General features: G+C 37.2%; 1 non-coding gene across 1 annotated transcript; it reads left to right on the plus strand.

Moving 5' to 3' along the window:
* The first annotated feature begins 6713 nt into the window (after positions 1–6713).
* Positions 6714–6820, plus strand: LOC123628945. Its single transcript, XR_006731824.1, has one exon. It is a non-coding gene; the product is annotated as a U6 spliceosomal RNA (small nuclear RNA).
* Positions 6821–25838: the final 19018 nt, after the last annotated feature.

Here is a 25838-nt window from a genome sequence, read left to right on the forward strand (position 1 = left end):
CTGTGGAAGCAGTCTCCAAGCCACCCCCCACATACACACACACTCATTTCCAACAGTAAAGATAGTCAATAGAGATTTTGCAATCTGAACAACAACAACAAAATGAACAGAGCCTCAGAGAAACATGAGGCACCATTAAGTGCACCAACAAATACATACATAATGGTAATACTGGAAGGAGAGGTGACAGAGAAAGGGACAGACAAAATATTTAAAGAAATACTGGCTGCAAATAACTCAAATTTGATGAAAAACATTAATATGTACATCCAAGAAGCTCAGTGAACTTCAAGTAGGATAAAGACAAAGAGATTAGATGCCTCACAGTTGTTGAAATATTGGAATGTTGAAAGGCAAAGAGAAAATCTCGAAAGCTTGAGAAAAATAATTCATCACATAAAGGTAAACCCCAATAAGATAACAGCTAACTTCTCAACAGAAACAACGGAGGCCAGAAGGCAGTGAGATAACATATTCAAAGTGCTGAAATAAAAAAAAAACTGTCAGCCTCTAACCCCAACATAACTATCTTTCAAAAATGAAGACAAAATAAAGACATTCCCGGAAAAAAAGAAATACTAAAAAATACTAAAGGAAGTTTGTCAGGCTGAAAGGAAGTGACACCAGACAGCAATTCAAATTCACACAAATAATCAAGGAACTCCGGTAAAGGTAATTATGTAGGTAATGATAAAAGACAGAATTCTCTATTCTCTCAACTGGTTTTAAAAGCAATTTCATAAACAATATTTATAAAATTGCATTGTTTTCCATATAGTATATGGAAATATAATATGTTTGACAACAACAGCATAAAGGAGGTGGTTGGGAACAGAGGGGTATTGGAATAAGGAAATGACACTAGATAGTAACTCAAATCCACAGGAAGAAATGAAGAGAACCAGCAACGGTAATTAAGAAGGTTAGTATTTTTAAAACTCTATAAATATATTTGTGCTCTCCTTTCTTCTATTAGCTTCTTTAAAAGACATAAGATTATATAAAGTAATCATTGTAACTGGGTATTGGATTTGTGACATACATGGACATAATATCTATAATAATAATAGCACAAAAGTGGGAGAGGGAAAGGAAACATAAAAATAAAGTTTCTGTATCTCATTTGAATTAATTTAGTACAAATCTGAAGTAGATTCTGATAGGTTAAGATGTATATTGTAAAAAAATAAAAATAAAAAAGGATGGCATTTTCAATATGAAAAAAAAGATGTACATTGTAACCTTAGAACAATTAAGAAAATGACATAAAAAACATAGTTCAAAAGTGACTAAAGGAATTAAAATGCTACACTAGAAAATATTTACTTAATGCAAAAGAAAGCAGTAAAAGAGGAACAGAAGAACAAAAAAAGATGTGAGACATACAGAAAACAAAAAAGCAAAATGGGCTTATGAAACTAGAGAAAAAAGAGCAAACTAAACCCAGAGCAAGAAGAAGTAAGAAAATAAAAAACACAGAGGAAATAAATGAAATAAAGAATAGAAAAATAGAGAAAATCAACAAAACCAAAAGTTCATTATTTGAAAAAAAAATCAACAAAACTGACAAATCTTTAACTAGACTGGCCAAAAGAAAAGTAGAAAAGACTCATCACTACTGATCTTACAGAAATAAAAAGGAAAATAAGCAAATACTATAAACTATATGGCAACAAATTAGCTACCTTAGATAAAATAGACAAATTCCTAGAAAGAACTTCTACAACTGACTCACGAAGAAATAGAAAATCTGAATAGACTTATAACAAAGAGATTGAATTAATAATTTTTTAAACTTCCCACAATAAAGTTTAAGCCCAGATGGCCTCACTGATGAATTCTACAAAATATATAAAGAAAAGTTAACACCAATACTTCAAAAACTCTTCCAGAAAATAGAGGAGGAGCTAACACTTCCAGACTCATTTTATGAGGCCATCATTATCCTGATAACAAAGCCAGAAAAAGACATCACAAGAAAACTATAGACCAATATCCTTTATGAATATAGATGCAAAAGTCCTCAACAAAACACTAGCAGACCAAATCCAGCAACATATAAAAAGAATTATACACTGTGAACAAATGAGATTTATTCCAGGAATTTAAGATTGGTTTAACACTTGAGAGTGAATTAACTATTATTAGAATAAAGGGCAAAAACCATATGTTCATTTCAATAGATGTGGAAGAAGTATCTGACAAAATCCAACACACTTTTATGATAAAAACCCTCAACATACTAGGAATAGAAGGAAACTTCCACAACTGGATAAAGGATATCTATGAAAAACTCACAGCTAACATCATATTTAATGGTGAAAAACTGAAACCTTTCCCCTAAGACAAGGATGCCTGCTCTTGCCACTTGTGTATAACATTGTAAGGGAGGTTCTAGCCAGGGCAATTAGGTTACAAAAAAAAAAAAAAGAAAGAAAAGAAAAGAAAGGAACCACAATGAGATCTCATCTAATTCCAGTGAGAATGGCTTTCATCAAAAAGTCCCAAAACAACAGATGCTGGCATGGATGTGGAGAGAAAGGCACACTTATACACTGTTGGTGGGATGGTGAACTAGTATAACCTCTATGGAAAGTAGTTTGGAGATACCTCAGAGAACTAAAAGTAGACCTACCATTTGATCCAGCAATCCCACTACTATGTATTTACCTAAAGGGAAAAAAAAGACATTTTATAAAAAAGACACTTCCACTCGAATGTTTATAGCAGCGCAATTCACAATCGCAAAGATGTGGAAACAACTCAAGTGCCCATCAGTACATGAGTGGATTAACAAAATGTGGTATATGTATAACATGGAGTGCTACTCCACCATTAAAAATTGTGATCTAGTATCTTTTATAACAACCTGGATGGAACTGGAGACCATTCTTAGTGAAGTACTGCAAGAATGGAAAAACAAACACCATATGTACTCAACACTAAATAGGAACTAATCTATCAGCACTTAATGTGCACATAAGACTCAAGGGAAATCAAGTAGGTGGGAGGGGGGAAGAGGGGATGGGTAAATTCACACCGAACGGGTATAATGCACACTAACTGGGTAAAGGGCACACTTATCACTTTGACTCAAACTGTACAAAAGCAAATTATGTAACCAAAACATATATGCCCCCATAAAATTCTGAAATAAAAAAAGACAAAAGAAAAAAGAAAAGATTAAAAAGGAAGAAGTAAAACTATCTTTATCTGCAGATGACATGATCTCGTATATAGAAAATCCTAATGAAACCACTAAAAATCTATTAGGACTAATAAATGAATTCAATAAGGTTGCAGGATACAAGATCAATACGAAGAAAGCTAATGTATTTCTTTCTATACACTAGCCTGAATAATTTGAAAATGAAATTAAGAAAACAATTTGATTTACAAGGGCATTAAAAAGAACAATATTTAATGATAAATTTAGCAAAAGAAGTAAAAAATTCACACTCAAACTATAAAACGTTGTTGAAAGAAATTTAAAAATATATAAATGAATGGGAAGACATGCCATGTTCATGTGTCAGAAAACTTAATATTGTTAAAATGGCAATATGCCCAAACTGATGTACAGATTCAATATAATTCCTAATGAAAACCCCAGCGTTCTATTTTGGAGAAAGTGAGAAGCTGATCCTATAATCCGTATAGAAATAAAAGGGGCCCAGAATAGCCAAAACATTCTTGAAAAAGAACAGCAAAGTTGGAGGACTCCCATTTTCCAGTATCAAAACTTACTACAAAGTTACAATAATCAAAACAGCATGGTGTGAGCACAAGACTAGAGATACAGATCGATTGAATAGAACTGAGACATAATAAATAAATCCTAAAGTTATGGAGTTATGGTCTTGATTTTTGACAAAGATACCAAGACAATTAAATGGGGAAAGAAAAGTCTTTTCAACAAATGATTCTGGACAACCATATAGCCACATGCAAAATAATGAAGTAGGACCTCTGTCTGAGACCATACACAAAAAAATTAACTCAAAGATTATAGACAAAGTTTAAAAGAGAAAACTATAAAACTCTTAGAATAAAACAGAAGCAAATCTTCATGGTATTGCGTTAGGCACTGATTTCTTACATATGACATTAAAAATATAAGCAAAAAAAGAGAACACTGATTAAGTTGGACTTCATCAAAATTAAAAACTTTTGGCCGGATATGGTGGCTCATGCCTGTAATCCTAGCACTTTGGGAGGCCAAGGCAGGAGGATTGCTTGAGGCCAGGAATTGGAAACCAGCCTGAGCAACATACTGAGACCTTTTCTCTATAAAAATTTAAAAATAAAAAAATGAATTGGGCATGTGGTGTGTGCCTGTAGTCCCAGCTACTTGGGAGGCCAAGGCAGGAGGAAAACTTGAGCCCAGGAGTTTGAGGTTGCTGTGAGCTATGATGATGCTACTGCACTCCAGCCTGGGCAACAGAGTGAGACCCTGTCTCAAAACAAAACAAAACAAAACCCTTTTGTGCTTCAAAGGATACCATCAAAAAGGGTAAAAATAGTTCACATTACATAAATATTCATAGCAGCATTAGTCATAATATCCAAAAAGTGAAAACAACCCAAATGTGTATCAACTGGTAAATGGATAAATAAAATGTGGTATAGCTATAATATGGAATATTACTCAGCAATAAAACAAAGTGGCAGGTTCCTCTTCCAGCATGACAGTGTGAGGAGCTTTGGAAACTGACTGTCTAACAAAACTAGTGAAAATTATTTTTAAAAAACCAATGATTGACTTCTGGCTTATGGTTTACTATGTAAGGCATTTAGAAGTCACTATTCCATCGTAACAAGTAAAAAGCTGAACATACTGAAAGAACAACTCTTCTTAGATCTATCAGAAAAGTCAGGTCACAGGACAAACCACTACCCTTAAAATTGGAGACAGACAGATACAGACAATTATAACTAATGGGAGCAGAGACTCACAAGCACAAACCAGTACTGGGGTAGGAAAACCTGAATTGTAATTGACAAATTATTGGAGGCTCAGTGAAGACAAGTCTGACAACAGTTAGTTAACACCAACTGTCTTATGGGCCATAAAACATACCTTCACAAGTTTAAAGGACTAGAAATCATACAATGTCTGTTTTCAGACCACAATGGAATTAAACTAGAAATCAATAACAAAAAGATATCTGAAAAATTCCAAAATACTTGGAGATTAAACAATGTACTTCTAAATAACACATGGGTCAAAGAAGAAATCTCAAGATAAATAAAAACTATTTTCAACTAAACGAAAATTAAAATATAACTTATCAAAAATGTTGGGATGCATCAAAAGCAGTGCTTAGAAGAAAATTTATAATATTGAATGCATATATCAGAATAGAAGAAAGACCTAAAAAATCAATAATCTAAGCTTCTACTTTTGGAAATCAGAAAAAGCAAATTTAATGCAAAGTAAGCAGAAAAAAAGAAATAATGAAAATCAGAGCAGAAATCAATGAAATTGAAAGAAGGAAATCACTAGAGAAAATCAACAAAACCAAAAGCTGATTCTTTGAAAAGATCAATAAAATCAATAAGCCTCTAGCTAGGCTAAGAAAAAAAGAAAGAGGACACAAATTACTATTATTACAAATGAAAGGGGGAGACATCACTAGAATAATAAAGGAGTCAGAAGAATAATAAAGGAGTATTCAATGAACAACTAACTCTATGCCCACAAATTCAACAGCCTAGATGAAATGGGTGAATTCTTTGAAAGATACAGTCTGCCAAAATTCACCAAAAAAAGAAATAGACAATCTGAATAGGCATATATCTATTAAAGAAATTAAATCAGTAATTATTAATAATAACTTTCCAAAACAGCACCAAGCTCAGATGAGTTCATTGGTAAACTCTATCAAAGGTTTAAGGAAGATTATACAAATTCTCTACAATCTTTTCCATAAGATAGTAGCAGAGGAAATACTTCCTAACTCATTCTGTGAGGCCGGCATTATTCTAAAACCGAAACCAAAGACATTGCCATTACAAGAAAACATAAGACCAGTATCTTTCATGAACATATATGCAAAACTCCTCAACAAAATATTAGCAAATTGAATCCAATAATGTATGACACGAATTATACATCACAGCCAAGTGAGATTTATCCCAGGTATGAAAGGCTGGTTCTACATTCAAAAATCAGTTCATGTAATCAATCCATCACATCAACAGGATAACTAAGAAAAATCATGATTGTACCAATAGATGCAGAAAAAGCTTTTGATGAAAATGCCAACACTCATTCATGATAAAAAAAAAAAACTCTCAGCAAACTAGGAATACAGGGGACATCCTCAAGTTAATAAAGAACATCTACAAAAAACCTACTACTAACATCACACTTAATGGTGAGAAAGTCAAAGCTTTCCCACTAAGATTAAGAACAAGGGACGAATGTCCCCTCTCACCACTGCTTTTCAACATCTTACTGGAAGGTCTAGGTAATGCAATGAAAAATAAAAGGTAAACAGATTTGGAAGGAAGAAATAAAACTGCTTGTGTTCACAGATGACATGATCATCTATGTAGAAAATCTGAATGAATCAACAAATAAACTCCTGGAACTAATAACTGATAATAGCAAGGTTGTAGGATACAAGGTTAATATACAAAAGCCAACTGCCTTCCTACATACCAGCAATGAACAAGTGGAATTTGAAATTAAAAAACACATTACTATTGTGCTTGCTTTGCCGGCACATTTACTAAAATTGAAACAATACAGAGAAGATTAGCATGTCCCAGGTGCAAGGATGACATGCAGATTTATGAAGCCTTCCATATTTTTGGAGTATGTTTATCTTAAACTCATCAAATTGTGCATACTAAATATGTCCTTTTTACGTCAATCATCAATAAAGTGCTTTTAAAAAACACATTATCATTTATATTAGCACCACCTAAAATTAAATACTTACATATAAATCTAACATCATGTATATAAGATGTCTATGATGAAAAACTATAAAACTATGATGAAAGGAATCAAAGTACTAAATAAATGGGGAGATAGTCCATGTTCATGAATAGGAAGACTCAATGTTGTCAAGATGTGAGTTCTTCCCAACTTGATAGATAGATTCAATGCAATTCCAATCTAAATCACAGCAAGTTGTTTTGTGGGTATCAATAAACTGATTCTCAAGTTTATATGGAGGCAAAAGACACACAATAACCAACTCAATATTGAAGAGGAAGAAAACAGTTGGAGGATTGACACCACTCACTACTATAAAGCTGCAGTAATTAAGGCAGTGTGCTATTGGTGAATAAAAAGACAAATACAACAATGGAACAGAATAAAGAGCACAGAAACAGACTCACATAAGTTTAGTCAACTGATCTTTGACGAAAGAGCAAAGGCAATAAAATGGAGCAAACATAGTCTTTTCAACAAATACTGCTGGAACAACTGAACATCTACGTGCCAAAAAATGAATCTAGACACAGACCTTATACCCTTCGTAAAAATAAACTCAAAATAAATCACAGACCTAAATGTAAAATGCAAAACTATACACACCTATAAGATAATACCAGAAAAAAATCTAGATGACCCTGTATATGATAATGAATTTTTTAACTTTGATTATAAGGTTATTTATAATTTTGATATCTTAGCTTCATCTAGAGTTTGACAATTTCTCTTAAATTATTGATAATAAACTTTAATTTTTAGAGCAGTTTTAGGTTGACAATAAAATTGAGTGGAAAGTATAGAGAGTTCCAATATACTTCCTGTCTCCATACATGCACAACTTCCCCACTATCAACATCCTGCACCAGAGTAGTATGTTTGTTACAATCAATAAAACTACATTGCAATAACTTTTTAGATCCAACACCAAAGGCACAATGCATAAAAGAAATAATTAATAAGCTGGACTCATTAATGTTAAGAATTCTGCTCTGTGAAAGACGCTGTAAGAGAATGAAAAGATAAGCCACAGATTGGGAGAAAATATTTGCAAAAGACATATATGATAAAGTACTGTTATCTAAAATATACAAAGAAGGGGATTGGGCAAAGATGGCAGACTAGAAGCAGCTCGTGCATGCTGCTCTCAAGGAGAGGTTCGAAAGTTGCGTAGATGCGCACCTATGGATGGACCTTCTTGGAGAGAGCATTGTAAATTATCAGAGAAGTAATGGGAGACATAGTGAAGGAGAGGGAAATGGGGTGACCCACTTGGAAAGATTGGAAGACATCTGGAAGAGGTATCCACACGTGCGGAAAGATAGGAAGACAGAACCCTGAGGCTCCAGACTCCCCCAGCAGACACTGCGACCTGAGCTGTGAAGGGGCCCCCACCACTATTGCAGACCTCAGGACTGGTCAGGGAGCTACTGGAAGACTGTGCAGAGACATTGTACCAGAGAGCAGACACAGCAGGGACATGGTGGCTTCCGTTCCCAGGCTGCTGCAACTGATGACCTTCTGAGCTCTCAGGTCCAGAGCACCTGGACTAGGGCTTGGCTTTGCTGTAACTACCTCCACACTGCCCCTGCCAAGCTGGGGGTGTGTGCAGGGAGAGCAGACACTCTTGCATACCCCATGACTGGGAGCCAAGCATCCCTCCATTCCACAGGGGATTTGAACAGAACAAGTGCCACTGACATCACTTGAGAAACCCTGTGGTAACTGCCTCAGTGGGACCTGCACAGGAAAAGAGCCCTAGCCATCTGGCAGCCCAGCCATACCCCCAAGGCTCCCACACTACCACCCGGCTCCAAGGCCCTGCCCCTGCAAATCCCACAGCCATGCCCCCGAGGTGCCCATCCAACTGCCTCACCCCATGGACCTGCCCCTGAGGCTCTTGCACTGTTGCTGGCTCCCAGGTTATGCACCCAGGCTGCCCCACTGCCACCTGGCACCATGGCCACAGCCCTGAGGCCCCAGCAGCTGCCCACCCCAGCTGCCACTGCCACTGCCGCAGGAAGCAATATCCCCCAACACCAGCTTCCATGGGGAGGGACTCACCCAGCCCCCACCCAAGTATCTAACAGTAGCCTGGGGGAACAACCCACAACTCCACACAAAGATCATCCAGCTCCAGCTTGGACTGTGAAAATCACAGAGGAATGGGACAACACTGAACAGCTGCAATACAGGTTCTCAGTGCATCTGTCCCTCTCCTGCTGGATCAATCTTCCAGAAAAAAACACAGAAGTGCCATCTAGGGACTTCTTCTTCTAAGTAAGAAAGTTCCCAGCATAGGAGAACAGATGTGCCACAAACCTATCTACCTTGAACTGAGAGAAGAGGTTTCAGATGAGAAGATACCAACAAAAAAGTTCTGGCAACATGACAAAGCAAGCTAGTTTGACACCCCCAAAGGATCACAATAGATCCACAGCAATGGACTGCAACCTAAAGGAAATTGTTGAAATGTCAGAAGTGGAATTCAGAATATGGATGGCAAGTAAGATGGATGGCATTGAAGAGAAAGTTGCAGATCAACACAAAGAAGCCCCCCCCCCGCACAAAAATTTCAGGACATGAATGAAAGAAAATGAAAAAGTCACTAACAAGGCAGACAACATAAGAAAGGATATAACGGAACTTAAAGAAATGAAAGAGCCATTTAAGGAATTTCAAAATACAGCAGAAAGCTTCAACAACATGCTAGACCAAGCAGAAGAAAGAATCTCAGAGCTTTAAAACAAGGCTTTTGAACTAACCCAGTTAGTCAAAGATGCAGAAAAAATAATAAAGAAGAATGAACAATCACTCAGAGAAATATGGGACTATATGAAGTGAGCCAATATACAAATTATAGGCATCCCTGAGGGAGAAGAAGAAAAAGCAAAAAGCATGGGAAACCTATTTGACGGAATTATTGAGGAAAACTTCTCTGCTATCTCCAGATATTCAGATATCCAGATAAAAGATGGTCATAGAACACCAGGAAGATTCATAGCAAATAGGACATCTCCAAGACACATTGTCATTAACCTGGCCAAAGTTAAAATGAATGAAAAGAATTCTACAAGCTCCAAGATGAAAGCAACAACTAACCTACAAAGGAAAATCCATCAGGCTAATAGCAGACTTCTCAGCGAAGATCTTACAAACCATTAGGGATTGGGGCCCCATTTTTAGTCTTCTTAAACAACAGTGGCCAGCCAAGAATTCTGTATCCTGCAAAACTAAGTTTCATAAGTGATGGAGAAATAAAGACTTTTCCAGACAAGCAAACACTAAGGGAATTTGTCACTACTAGACCTGCCCTACAGGAAATACTAAAAAGTGCACAATACAGGGAACAGCACAACGGATACCCACCAGTGTAAAAACACCTAAAAGTTATAGCTCACACCTCTTATAAAATAATAACACAAGAGGGAAAACAAAATAAGGTATCATCCAACGTGATGAACAGAACAATACCCCACATGTCAATACTAACACTGAACATGAATGGTCTTAATGCCCCACTGAAAAGACACAGACTGACTGACTGAATGAGAAAATCATAGCCCAAGTATATGCTGTCTCTAAGAAATCCATCTAACTCATAAGGACTCACACAGATTCAAGGTAAAGGGATGGAAAAAATATTCCACGCAAATGGAAACTAAAAGGAAGCAGGTGTAGCCACTCTCATATCAGATAAAATAGACTTGAAATCAACACAGTAAAAAAAAAAGACAAATATGGTCATTATATAATGGTAAAGGGAGCAATTCAACAAGAAGACATAACAATCCTAAATATATATACACCTAACACAGGAGCTCACAGATTCATAAACCAAATTCTACTAGATCTAAGCAAAGAAATAAACAGTAGCATCATGATTTCTGGGGACTTCAACACCCCACTGACAGAACTGGACAGATTATTGAAGCAGAAAATCAATAAAGAAACACTGGACTTAAATGGGACTCTGGAAAAAAATGGAACTAACAGACATTTACAGAACATTCTACCCAAAACTACTGAATATACATTCTGTTTATCAGCACATAAAACATTTTCCAATATTGATCATTTCTTAGGCCACAATAAGTCTCTTAGACCACAGATAAGTATCAAAAAAATCGAATTCATACTATGTACCTTCTCAGACTACAGTGGAATAAAACTAGAAATCAATTCCAAGAGAAATTCTCAAATCTACACAAAGTCATGGAAATTAAACAACCTGCTGCTGAACAATCCTTGGATTAATGATGAAATTAAGATTGAAAGCTGAATGACAAAGGGGACACAAGCTTTTAAAATCTATGGGATACATGAAAAGCAGTGCTAAAGGAAAAGTTCATAGCCTTAAATGCTTATATCAAAAAGACAGAAAGATCACAAATTATCAACCTGATGTCACATCTCAAGGAACAAGAAAGAGAACAAATCAAACTCAAAGCCAGCAGAAAAAAAGAAATAATAAAGCTCAGAGCAGAACTAAACGAGATGGAAACCAACCAACCAAACAAACAAAAAAACTGACAAAGTATCAACCGAACAAAATGTTGGTTCTTTGAAAAGATAAAATCATAGACCACTAGCCAGATTAACGAGAAATAGAAAAGAAAGGACTCAAATAGGTTGAATCAGAAGTGAAAAAGGAGACATTGCAACTGATACCACAGAAATACAAAATGTCATTGTGAATACTATGAAAACCTCTATACACACAAACTAGAGAATGTAGAGGAAATGGATAAATTCCTGGAAACACACAATTTCCCGAGCCTGAATCAGGAAGAAACAGAAATCCTGAGCAGACCAATAATGAGCAGCAAGATTGAAGCAGTGATAAAAAAATATCCCAACAAAAGAAGGCCCTGGACCAGATGGATTCACAGCTGAATTCTACCTATCCTACAGAAATTATTCCATAATATCAAGAAAGAGGGAATCCTCCTAACTCATTCTACGAAGCCAGTATCACCTTGATACCAAAGCCAGGAAAGGACACAACAAAAAAAGAAAACTACAGACCAATATCCCTTAAGAACATAGAGGCAAAAACCCTCAACAAAATACTAGCAAACTGAATTCAACAGCAAATCAAAAAGGTAACTCACCATGATCAAGTGGGTTTCATCCCAGGGATACAAGGATGGTTCAACATATCCAAATGAATAAATGTGATTTACCACATAAACAGAAGCAAAAACAAAGACCATATGATCATCTCAACAGATGCAGAAAAAGCATGTGATAAAATCCAGCACCTTTGATGATAAAAATCCCCCAACAAACTGGGCATAGAAGGAATATACCTCAAAATTATAAAAGCCATATATTACAAACCCACAGGCAACATCATAGTGAATGAAGAAAAGCTGAAAGCATTCCCACTAAAAACTGGAACAAGACAAGAGTGCCCACTGTCACAACTTCTATTCAACATACTACTGGAAATTCTACCCAGAGCAATCAGGCAAGAGAAAGAAATAAAGTGCATCCAAATTGGGAAAGAGGAGATCAAACTATCTGTTTGCTGACAATATGATCTTATATCTAGAAAATCCTAAAGACTCCACCAAATGACTCCTAGAATTGCTAAATAAATTCAGCACAGTTTCAATTTATAAAATCGATGCACATAAATCAGTAACATTTCTATATACTAATAACAGTCAAGCTTAGAGTTAAATCAAGGACTCAATATGATTTACAATAGCTACAAAGAAAATAAAATACCTATGAATATACTTAACCAAGTAGATAAAAGATCTCTACAAGGAAAGCTACAAAACACTGATGAAAGACATTGTAGATGACACAAACAAATGGAAAATTATCCCACGCTCATGGATTGGTAGAATCAACATTGTTAAAATGTCCATACTGACCAAAGTCATTTATAGATGCAATACAATCCCCATCAAAATACCAATGTCACATTTCACAAATCTAGAAAAAATAATCCTAAATTCATTTGGAACCAAAACAGAGCCTGAAGCAATCTTAAACAAAAAGAACAAATTTGGAGGCATCATATTACCTGACTTCAAATTATACTATAAGGCTACAGTATTCAAAATAGCATGGTAGTGGTATAATACTAGAGACATAGACCAATGAAACAGAATACAGAACCCAGAAATAAAGCCATATAGCTAGGACCAACTGATCTTTGACAAAGCAGACAACATACACTTGGGAAAAGAAGCCCTATTCAATAAATGGTGCTGGGAAAACTGGATAGCCACATGCGGAAGAATGAAACACCATATAGAAAAATTAATTTAAGATGGATAAAAGACATGAAACCATAAAAATCCTAGAAGAAAACATAGGAAAAATTCTTCTAGACATCAGCCTAGGCACAGAATTTATGACTAAGACCTCAAAGGCAAATACAGCAACAAAAATAAATAAATGGGACTTAATTAAATTAAAATACTTCTGCACAGCAAAGGAAATAGTCAACAGAGCAAATAAACAACTTACAGAATGGGAGAAAATATTTGCAAACTATACATCCAACAAAGGGCTAATATCCAGAATCTACAAAGAATGCAAATCAGCAAAGAACAAACAAACAAAAACACAGCAAACAACCCTATCCAAAAGTGGGCAAAAGACATGAACAGAAGTTTTTCAAAAGAAGATAGAGAAAGGCCAACAAACATATGCAAAAATGTTCAATATCACTCATCATCAGGGAAATGTAAATTAAAATCACAATGAGATACCACCTTACCCCTGTCAGAATGACCATGATTAAAAAGTCAAAAAACAATAGATGTTGGCATGAATCCAGAGAGAAAAGGATGCTTATACACTGTTGGTGGGACTGCAAATTAGTACAACCTCTATGGAAAACAGTATAGAGATTCCTCAAAGAAATAAATGTAGACTTACTATTTGATCCAACAATCCCACTACTGGGTATCTACCCAAAGGAAAAAAAGTCATTTTATCAAAAAGACACCTGCACTCAAATGTTTATTGCAGCACAATTCACAATTGCAAAGATGTGGAATCTACCTAAGTGCCCATCATTTCACGAGTGGATAAAGAAAATGTGGTGTGTGTATACACACACACACACACACACCATGGAGTACTATGGTATATGTACCACAGTATATGAATGAAATAATGTCTTTTGCAGCAACTTGGATGGAGCTGGAGACCTCTATACTAAGTAAAGAATCTCAGGAATTGGAAAACGAACACCACATGTTCTTACTAATAACTGGGAGCTAAACGATGGGTACACACAGGCACAAAGAGATGTAAAGGACATTGGAAACCAAGAAGCAAGGAGGGATATAAATTTACCCATCAAGTACAATGAATGCTATTCCGTTGATGGGCACACTAAAAACCCTGACTTAACCATTATACAAGCTATCCATGTAACAAAAACATTTGTACCCCCTTAATATTTTGAAATAAAAAAATAAAAAGTCCTTCAGATTATAACCATTGTTATGTGTGTGCAATTTTATTTAACAGTGCTGTGTACATAGTGGACAAACTCTTATATAAAACATTTAGTTTTGCTAGATATTTAGAAGTGCTTGATGTATTGAAAAGTAAAAGTAGTAGAACACTTCTTGGAAGTAATTTTTCAAAAGTAATCAAAATTGTCTGTGAAATGAAATTGTTAAGGCTGGGCGTGGTGGCTCACGCCTGTAATCCTAGCACCCTGGGAGGCCGAGGCGGGTGGATCGCTCAAGGTCAGGAGTTCAAGACCAGCCTGAGCAAGAGCGAGACCCCATCTCTACTAAAAACATAGAAAGAAATTATCTGGCCAACTAAAAATATATAGAAAAAATTAGCCGGGCATGGTGGCGCATGCCTGTAGTCCCAGCTACTTGGGAGGCTGAGGCAGGAGGATGGCTTGAGCCCAGGAGTTTGAGGTTGCTGTGAGCTAGGCTGACACCACCACGGCACTCACTCTAGCCCGGGCAACAGAGCAAGACTCTGTCTCAAAAAAAAAAATAAAAGAAATTGTTAAACCACAAAAATAAATAAAATATACAAAGAAGTCTTAAAATTCAACAATAAGAAAACAAAGAACATGATTTAAAAACGAGCAAAAGACCTGAACAGAATACTTCACCAAAGAAGACACACAGATGTAAAAATAAGTATATGAAGAGATATTCAACATCATATGTCATTAGGGAATTGTAAATTAAAACAACAATGAAATACTACTACATATCCCTTAGAATGGCCAAAATCCAGAACACTGACAATACCAAATGCTGTCAAGGCTCTAGAACAACATGAACTCTCATTCATTGCTGGTAGGAATGCAAAACAGTACAATCACTTCGATAAACAGTTTGGCAGTTTCTTACAAAACTAAACACACTGTTAGAATATGATCCAGGAATTGTGTTCCTTGATATTTAACCAAATGAATCGAAAACTTATGCCCACACAAAAACCTGCACACAGTGGTTTATAGCAGCTTTATTCATAAATTGCCAAACCTTGGAAGCAACCCATATGTTCATTAGTAGGTGAATAGAGAAATAAAACTGTGGTCCATCCAGACAATGGGACATTATTAAGTGCTAAAAGGAAATGAGCTATCAAGCCATGAAAAGACATGAAGGAACCTTAAATGCACATTACTAAGTGAAAGAAGCCAATCTGAAAAGGCTATATACTATATATTTTCACTATATGCCATTCTGGAAAAAGTCCTAGAGACTGGTTTCAAAAAATAAATAGATTAGGCGTTGCCTGGGGTTAGCGGGAAGAGAGGGATGATTGGCAAAGCACAAAGGATTTTTAGGGCAGAGAAACTATTCTGTATGATATTTCAGTGCTGAATACATGTCGTTATACATTTGTCAAAACCCATAGAATGCACAACACCATGAATGAACCTTAATATAAACTACGGACTTTCAGTGATAATGATGTGCCAATGGAGGTTCAGTGATTATAACAAATATATTGCTGTGGTGTGGGATGTCCACAGTGAGGGAAGTTGTGCATGGTGGGGTGGGGGCAGGGGGTATATGGGTATTCTCTGAACTTTTTGCGCAATTTTTTCTGTGAACCTAAAAGTCTACTTAAATTTTTAAGTCCCTAGAAATGGTCTTAAGGGCACACAGCAAATGAAGAAACACTTATTCAAGAAAATCTACTAAATTTCAGTATGAAAAGTCAGACTCCAGGATATTGGAAACAAGATTTACTCATTCCCTTCTCCCTCCCAGTGTAAGGAAATAGAAACTCCACTCCATACTGGTACAACCAAGAACGCAGGGATCTCTCTCCTTCAGCTCCCAGTTAGAGATCTATTTTCCTGGAAGGAGCAGAACATCATTTCTCATCCTTCCCCCAGCTACCTGCTGCTCAGGATAATTTCTAAGTGGGTGAGGCTAAGAGGTGGGGGCTCCCTTCTCCCACCAAGGCCTCATTTGTGGGTTGGAAGCTCTAACTAGGGTGTAGCACCACTGAAAATACTAGGGCTATGATCACCCTTGACCTGACTCGTGGAGCAGAGATACCACACCAGGAGAGGCAGGGCAAGGAGATCTGGAACTGCTGCCTCTCCCTCCATTGAGTGTTCAGCTCCCAAAGTGGGAGTGTTACTCAGAAGCATGCCATTGTCCTTGACCCCAGCACCAGAGCTATGGCTCAGAGATTTTCGCCCTGGAGAAAAAGCATACCACAGAGCAGAGAACTCTAAATGTCTCCCCAAAGGAAATGACTTCATTTGTAACGGAGTGTGGGGAAGTTCAAGCCTAAATACAGTCTCAAGAACAGTGGAGGCTATGGTAAAAGGCAATTGGTAGAATAATAGATTTCCTGGAGATATAGGCTAAACTGTAGCCTGGCTAGTTTATTGGAGAGAAACAGGGAACGACACAGCTGAGAAGAACCATCCTAAGATCAGAACAAATCTCAAACACTGATGTAGGGAACTATGCTTCAAAGGAGACAGAATTTGATTGGATCAGTTTGTGGAGCAATTTTTGCCCTAGAGGATGTTTGAAAATAATAGATGAAAATTTTTAAAAGAAGCAGCTGGAGGGGGTGGCACACACTTATGGTCCCAGCTACTCAGGAGGCTGAGATGGGAGGATCACTAGAGCTCTGGAATTCAAGACCAGCCTGAACAACATAGCAAGATCCTGTCTCTTTAAAAAATTTTAAAAAGAAAACAATGGAGCAATCAGCCAGCAATTAGTGGGGCTTAACAGCTGGATGCGGTCAGAGAAAGAGAATCAAAGAGAGCCTTGCCAAAACCCAGGATGTCTGTGGACATTCCAGGGCTGTGTTCCCTGAGGAACAACATCACAGGCTTCACACTTCAGGGGTATGGGGTAATAAACTTCACTTAAATTATGCAGTTAGTGACTAAACAAGTAAACAAGCAAATAACATAAACAAGCCCTGGTCTGAGAGTGGGGAGACCAGTACTCAGAGTTGCTACAATATATTATCCGAAATGTCCAGTTTCCAACAAAAATATGAGACGTGAAGCAACAGAAAAGAATAACCCATACATTGGGAAAAAAAAAAAACAGGCAACAGAAACTACCTGTGACAATGACCAGATATTATATTTAATAGGCAAATACTTTGAAGTAGCTACTATAAATATGTTCAAAAAACTAAACAAAATTATGAATAAAGAAGCAAAAAAAGATGACAATGTCAAATCAAATAAAGATCAATAAAGAGATAAAAATTGTTAAAAAGACACAAATGAAAATTATGAAGTTGAAAAGTATAATCACTGAAATGAAACAAAAAACCTAGTGTATTAGTTTCCCAGGCTGCTATAACAAAGTACCACAGACTGGGTGGCCTAAAGCAACAGAAATTCATTGTCTCACAGTTCGGTAGGCTAGAAGTCTGAAATCAAGGTTTTGGCAAGGCCATGCTCCCTCTGAAGCCTCTTGCGGGGGTGGGGGGTGGGGTGGAAATCTTTCTTTGCCTCTTCTAGCTTCTGGTAGCTTCAGGCATTTCTTAGCTTGTGACAGCATTACTCAAATCTCTGCCTCCATCTTCACATGGCTATCTTCCCTCTTTGTATCTGTATCCAAATTTTCCTCTTATAAGGACACCAATCATATTAGATTATTGGTCCATTCTACTCCAGTATGCCCTTATCCTAACTAATTACATCTGCAAATGACCCCATCCCAAGTAAGGTCACATTCTGAGGTACTGGGGATTACAACTCCAACATATTATTTTAGGGGACCACAATTCAATTTATAACAATTGATAAATGTAAAAATGTAATCATAAAAGACAGTATAAATGCCCATTTCCTCTAGGGCTGCAATCACCCTTGACCTGACTTGTGGAGCAGAGGTACCATGCCAGCAGAGGCATGCCAAGGAGATCTGTAACTGTTGCCTTTTCCTCCAGTGAGTGTTCAGCTCCTAAAGTGGGAGTGTTACTCTGAAGTATGCCATTGTCTTTGACCCCAGCACCAGAGCTGTGGCTCATTTCCTCTTCTTTCTTATCTTGCCTGATTTAAAAAGCAATTATATAAAACAATATATACATATATATATATAATGTATTGTTGGGTCTGTAACATAGAGACACGTAATATATTTAACAAAAAGACCACAGAAGAGGTGGATAGAGGCAAGGCTATACTGGACCAAGGAAAAGACTCAAGATGGAAACTCAGATCCATAGGAATAAATTAAGAGAACCAGAAATGTATTTATTTTATGGTTACAAATAAATTTTAGCAAGTAGACAAATTTGCAAATATGGAATCTATGAATAATGAGGACAGACTATATATAGGAGTAACATTTCTATGTATCACTAGTATTAAGTTAGTAAAAATCTGAAGCTGATTCTGATAAATTAATCTGTATGTGGTAAGCCCTAGAGCAACAACTAATAAAACAAATTTTAAAATACAGTGTAAATTTCATTTTAAAGATCAAACTGATACAATAGAAATATTCACTTAATGCAAAAGAAAGCAGTAAAGGAGGAAAAGATGATAAAAAGACATAAGACATATAATAAACAATAAGTAAAATGGCAAGTGTAAGCCCAACTGTATCAATAATAATATTACATGTAAATGAATTAAACAATCCAATCAAGAGGTAGAGACTGCCACAAAGAATTTAAAAAATAGTATAACAGTCGCTGTGAGCTAGGCTGATGCCACGGCACTCTAGCCAGGGCAACAAAGTGAAACTCTGTCTCAAAAAAAATAGTATAACAGTATAACTATGTGCTGTCCACAAGAGACACTCTTTAAATTCAAAGATACAAAGATATTGAAAGTAAAAGGATGGAAAAAGATATACATGCAAAGAGCAACCTCAATAAAGCTGAAGTGGTTATATTACTATCAGACAAAATATACTTTAAAACAAAAAAAAGTTACTAGAGATATGGAGAGACATTTTATAATACTAAAAGGATCAATATAATCAGGAATATATAACAACTATAAACATATATGCAACTAAAAACAGAGCAAAATACACAAACGAAAACTGACAGAAATGAAAGAAGAATGGACAATTTAACAATAACAGAGACTTTAGTACCCCACTTTCAATAATGGACAGAACTAAGCAGATCAACTTTACACCTCAAGAAACCAGGATAAGAAGAAGAAAGAAACTAAACCCAAAACTAGTAGAAGGAAGAAAGAGTAGAGGTAAATGAAGTAGAGAAACAATACAGAGAATCAATGACACCAACAGTTGGTTATTTGATAAGATTAACAAAATTGACAAACCTTTAGCTAGATTGACCATGAAAAAAGAGAGAGGACTAAGTTACTAAAATCAGAAATGAAAGTGGTACATTACTACCAACCTTACAGAAACAAAAAAGATAAAAGAATACTATGAACAAATTGTACACCAACAAATTAGACAACCTAGATGAAACGGACAAATTCCTAGAAATGCACAAACCACCAAAATTGACTCAAGAAATAGAAAATCTGAATAGACCCATAACAAGTAAAAACATTGATCTAAACAGTAATCAAAAAATCTCCCTATAAAGTCAAGTCCAGGATCATATGGTTACACTACTGAACTCTACCAGATATCTAAGGAAGAATTAATACCAATTCTTCTCAAACTCTTCAAAAAATTGAAGAGGAAGGAAAACTTCCTACCTTATTCTATGAGGCCAGCATTACCCTGATATCAAAGCCAAAGACATCATAAGGAAAAAAAACTACAGCTCAATATACCACACTAATAGAGTCAAGGAAAAAGACCACATTATCATTTGAAATGATGCAGAAAAGAAAAACATTTGACAAAATTCACACCTTCCCTGATAAAAACACTCAACAAAATGAAGAATAGAAGGGACTTTCCAAAATATGATAAAGGGCATATATGAAAAACCCAAAGCTAAGATTCTCAATTGTAAAAAACTGAAAACCTTCCTCCCTTAGATCAGGGACAGAACAAGGATGCACTCTCTCACCACTTCTATTCAACATCATACTGGAAGTTCTAGCCAGAGCACTCAGGCAAAAATAAATAAAATGAAATGAAATAGAAAAGAAGAGGGAAGGAAAAATTAATCCAAATAGTTAAGGAAGAAATAATAAAGCTATCTCTAGTCACAGATGACATGGTCTTAAATATACAAAATCCTTAAAACCCTACAAAAAATTAGAGCTAATAAATGAATTCAGCAAAGCTGCAGGGTACAATGTCAACATACCAAAATCAATTATATTTCTACACATGAGCATTGAACAATCCAAAAATGAAATCAAGAAAACAATTCTACTTATCATCAAAAAGAATAAATATTTATGAATAAATTTAACCAAGGAGATGTAAGATTTATACAAAAATCACGGACCACTGCTGAAAGAAATTAAAGAAGTCTAAAAAAATGGAAATACAGTCTAAGTTCATGGATTAGAAGACTTAACATTGTTAAGTTGTCATTACTACCCAAAGCAATCTTCAAATTCAATGTAATTCCTATTTAAATCCCAATGGCCTTTTTTTGAATAAATGGAAGAGCTAATCCTAAAATTCACATGGTCTTCCAACAGACCCCAAGTAGACAAATCACTCTTGGAAAAGAATAGCCAAGTTGGAGGACACACACTTCTGAATTTCTAGTTATACTATTAATACAAAGCTACAGTAATCAAAACCATATGGTACTGGCATAAAGACAGACATGTAGACAAATGGAATAAAACTGAGAGTCCAGAAATCAACTCATACATCTATAGACAATTGATTTTCAACAGGAGTGCAAATGTCATTCAATGGGAAAAGAACAGTCTCTTCAACAAATAGTTCTTGAACAACTGGATAGCCTCACGCAAAAGGATAAAGTTAGAGTCCTGTCTTACACCAATATAAGAAAAATGGATGAAAGACCAAAATATAAGAACTAAATCTATAAAATTCTTAGAAGAAAACATAGGGGTCAATCAGCATGACCTTGGATTTGGCAATGGTTTCTTAGATATGACATCAAAAGCATAAGCAACAAAAGAAATATGTAGTAGATATAAATTTGACTTCATAAAAATTTAAAACTTTTGTGCATTAATAGACACCATTAAGAAAGTAAAAGGAAAATGCATAGAATGGGAGAAAATATTTGTAAATCAGATATCTGATAAAAGTCTGGTATCTAGAATATATAAAAAAATTACAACTCAACCATAAAAAGACAAATCACCCAATTATAAATGGGCAGATGATTTGAATAGATATTTCTCCACAGAAAATATACAAATGGCCAACTAACACATCAAAAGACGTTTAACATCATAAGTCATTAAGGAAATGCAAATTAAAAGTACAATAAAATACCGATTCAGCCCACTGCAATGGTTATAATCAAATGACACTCAATAACAAGTGTTGATAAGGATGTGGAGATGGTACAGCCATTTTGGAAAACAGTTTGGCAGTTCCTAAAAAGGTTAATTTAAACATAGAGTTACTACATGACCCAGAAATCCCACTCCTAGGCTCCAAAAGAATTGGTAACGTATATCCATGTGAAAACTTGTCAATTTAAAGGTCTATCAGCTGATGAATGAATAAACCTACAAAATGTGGTGTAACCAAAGAATTGAGTATCTTTTTGCAAAAAAAAAAAAAAAGGAATGATATATTGATACATCTTCCAACATGGATAACTCTCAAAAAACCGTACGCTAAGTTAAAGAACCTATTTATAAAAGAAGACATATTATATAATATCATTTACATGAAATGTGCAGAATAGGAAAATCCATAGAGACAGAAAGTACATTAGTTGTTTCCTAGTACTGGGGAGTGGGGGACTAAAGGAGGCTGCAAGATTGAGGGTCACAGCTAAAAGGTACAATGTTTTTTTTTTGGGGTGATGAAAATGTTCTAAAATTGATTGTAGTAATGATTGCACAACTCTTTAAATATAGTAAAAACCATGGAATTGCACACTTTAAATGGGTAACTTTATGGTATATAAATTACATCTCAATAAAGCTGTTAAAATATTTTAATTAAAACCAGATTACATTCTTGGTATAAATCCATTTCAGAAATATACTAGCCTTGACTCTTACTCTTATACAGGTAACAAATATTTATGGATTAAATTTGTTCAGGGTAAGTGGCCCCTCTCTAGCGGCTGCCCTTGGCCAACATCATCCTTGAAGAGGTGAACAGAGCTGTCCTGTGGGCACAGTTGACAGGCTGTGGCTGCGTGGCTGTAGCATAGCAGGCAGGTGAGAGCCTAGATGAGCAGGGGTTCCATCTCCACCCTTTTCCCAATCCTCTGGAGACTTCTAGACCCCTCTATACTAGAACTGAAGCCCTGAGTTTTCTTTTCCATCCTTGACCAACTTATTCTCCATGGTGGCACGTTCTAGTCTGGTGGTTGCCTAACTCTTGCATTTCCCCTTTTTTTCTCCTTTGTCCAGTCCCTGGATTAGTTTGTAACTAATTTGTAACTGCCAGCCTTCAGACTCTCTGCAGCTGGGGTCACTTGCAGTTAGGAGACCTGGGCTCCCAATTTACTTCCTAGCTATCTCCTTAGGAGGTGACATAACTTCTCTGAGCCTCAGTTTCCGCATTTATAAAGTAAAAATAACAATTCCTATTTATAAAAGATTGTTTTGAAGAGTCAATGAGATAATATATTTGAATGTGTCTGCTGAATTGAATCCAACATCTTGTCCCATGTCAAGTGAAGCCATCCAGTGTACCAGATAGCATCAACTAACTGCCTTTGGACAGAAATTAGCAAACAAACAAAGGGGAAGAGAGCAGAGAAAGGGCTGGATTATATTCCCAGGCTCCTGCCTATGTGTAGCACACCCAGGAATGTTGCTACCCAATTCCCCGCTGTGTAGTTTTGGAGCAGCCCAGTCAATAATTGCATGCAAAATAATGTGCCCCCCACACACTCATCCCCATTGCTGCCCAGCAATGGCCCATCTCAGGCACATGAATGATGGATGAAGTGTGCCAGCAACTGTTGTGCCCTGCACAGCCTTCTCCCAGGACCAAGGACCTTTATTGTTCCCAGCCACATAGTGACCTGGGAAGGAAGGCTTTCATATGGAAATTACTGCCAGGCCACCAGGATTGGCTATCACTTTTGGTTTGGGTTGGCTGGTCCTTGAGCCAGCAGGCATCCTGGCTAAGTCTGTTTGGCTACTTGGGGTCTCAGATCAAGGTGTGGTGGGAAGGAAGTTGAAAACACTCAATTACTGTGAGACTCTGGGGATTAACTGATTTGCAGTTCTCTGTACTCTCTGGGGACATACTCAAGGAGCCTTTTGGCCCTAAATCTGCTGGAATGCAGCCTGCCCTCGCTCCCCACCCCCACCACACAAACATTCCTGAGCCACTGTAGAAACCCCTTCCCTATTCAAGATCAGCTTGAATGTCACCTCTAGCAGGAAGTTTTCTCTAGAGCCCCTTCCCCGCACCAGATGTGAGCGCCCCTCCTCCCAAGCTCTTTGAGCTGAGCTCTTCATTGTTGTTCATCTCCCAAGGCATTTATCACACTCTGTCAGGTGTAACGGTTATTTATGTGCTTGTCCTTCCTTATCCCTCCTTCTCTGCTACAGTCAGGGACACAGGCCAATTCAGTTTTGTACCCCCCACAGTGCCTGACACAGAGTTACAGTTCATTCAGCCAGTCAGCAGGTATTCACTGAGCACCTACTCTGGGTACTTTCTGAGTACTCAGGAGGTAAACACCCTGGGCCTGCTCGGAACCCTGTTACCACCTCAAATTCCTCGTGGAGGGCACTCCTTTCCCACCTTACCCTGAGGAATGGCAGGTGAGCAGGCAGGCAGGGGGTCTCTGAAAAGGGGGAAAGTAACTGGCCCTCCTCCCTTCCTCCAGGGAGTTATAAAAGATGCAGCTATTGGGCACGTGCTTGTTCCATAGCGACTTTGTGTAGCTCAGCTCAGCCCTGCCCCAATCCAGCCCATACCACATCCCCTTGGAGGACTGTACCCCAGGGCAACCCAAGAGGCACAGAGTGCCAGGTAGAGTTCCCTCCTAATCCCAAGATTTCCACCCTTTCCAGCTGACCTTGTGCTCCCACCACCGGGAGTTACTGAACATTTGCCTGTACCTGGTACCTACCAGGAAGCTGAATACAATGAATGACATGCCCAGAAAGCTTCTGCTTTCTGGAAACCTCCAGTCTAAGAAAACTTAAGGCTCCTGTTCTGTGGCCTGATTTGGTGATTTAGCAGGACAAGGGAGCCCACTCTTTTGCCCCCTTATTCCCACCAGATGACTGAGGAGGTAAATTATGGTCCCCAGATTGAGCCAGGAGAGAAGTGGGACTACCTCTAGGCTGCAAGGACCCTTGCTGATGTTAGCAACATGGAGAACTAAGCCTGTATTATTGAAAATATTACCTTTGAATGGATTGGGGGGCAGTGCCAAAAGCAGTGGATTAGAAGCCAGGGCTGGATTTGCATCCCAGATCAGCTACTTATTAGCTGTGTAACTTTGAGCACATCCTCTCTCCTTTCTGAGCCTCAGATTCCTCATATGTAAAATGGAGTTAATAATCCACTCAGAAACCTCAGAACCTGAAAGCACTCTGACCACCAAGCCAGGACCCTTCCAGAATGTAATTTAGGGCATGAGAAAGCAAAGAAGATAGATTATACTTCTTTTATGCTTTTAAAAAATTGCCATTTACAAAGGTTATATCATAGAAAGGTTCTGTCACCCAGACTGACAGGAGACATTAGAGATCTTCTTGTCCAACCATCTCATTTTATTGATGGAAAAACTGAGGCCCAGAGAGGGTAATGTCTGTCTCAGGTCACCCAAACAACACAGCACCAGAGGAACATCCCTACAACCAGCTCCGCCAGAGCTGGCTTGCATGAAGAACTGACTTCTGAGGCTCTGCTGGGCCCCAGAACTCAAAATCTAAGGCCACTGCTCCTGAGAGATTTCTAACCTAAGAATACCCATCAACAATAAATCCATGTTCTTTCTCTCACTTACATTGTGAAAAAAGACCGAAGGTGACCAATAAGAGGAAACTTTTGGGGGTGATGGAAATGTTCATTATCATGATTATAGTAATGGTTTCACAGGTACATACATGTGACAAAACTCATCAATCTGTATATTTCAAATATATGTCTTTAGTGGATGTCAATTTAATCTCAATAATGCAAAAAGAGAGGAAGAGAGGACCCAAATATTGAGCTGAGAAAGAGCTTAGCAGGGCCTGAGTCTAATGCAGCCTCCAAGTTGCTTTGTTGTTCAAGATCAGCATTCCTTCCACTCTGTTTCATGGATGCACCACAGGCAGCTTTCATCATATCTGGGGCCTCCCAGAGATCTGGGGCTCCTCTCTGCTGCTCAGGTGCTGCAGAGCGTGGGGCCCACAGGG

Source organism: Lemur catta, chromosome X (genome assembly GCF_020740605.2).
Source record: "Lemur catta isolate mLemCat1 chromosome X, mLemCat1.pri, whole genome shotgun sequence".
NCBI classification, from domain to species: Eukaryota; Metazoa; Chordata; class Mammalia; order Primates; family Lemuridae; genus Lemur; species Lemur catta.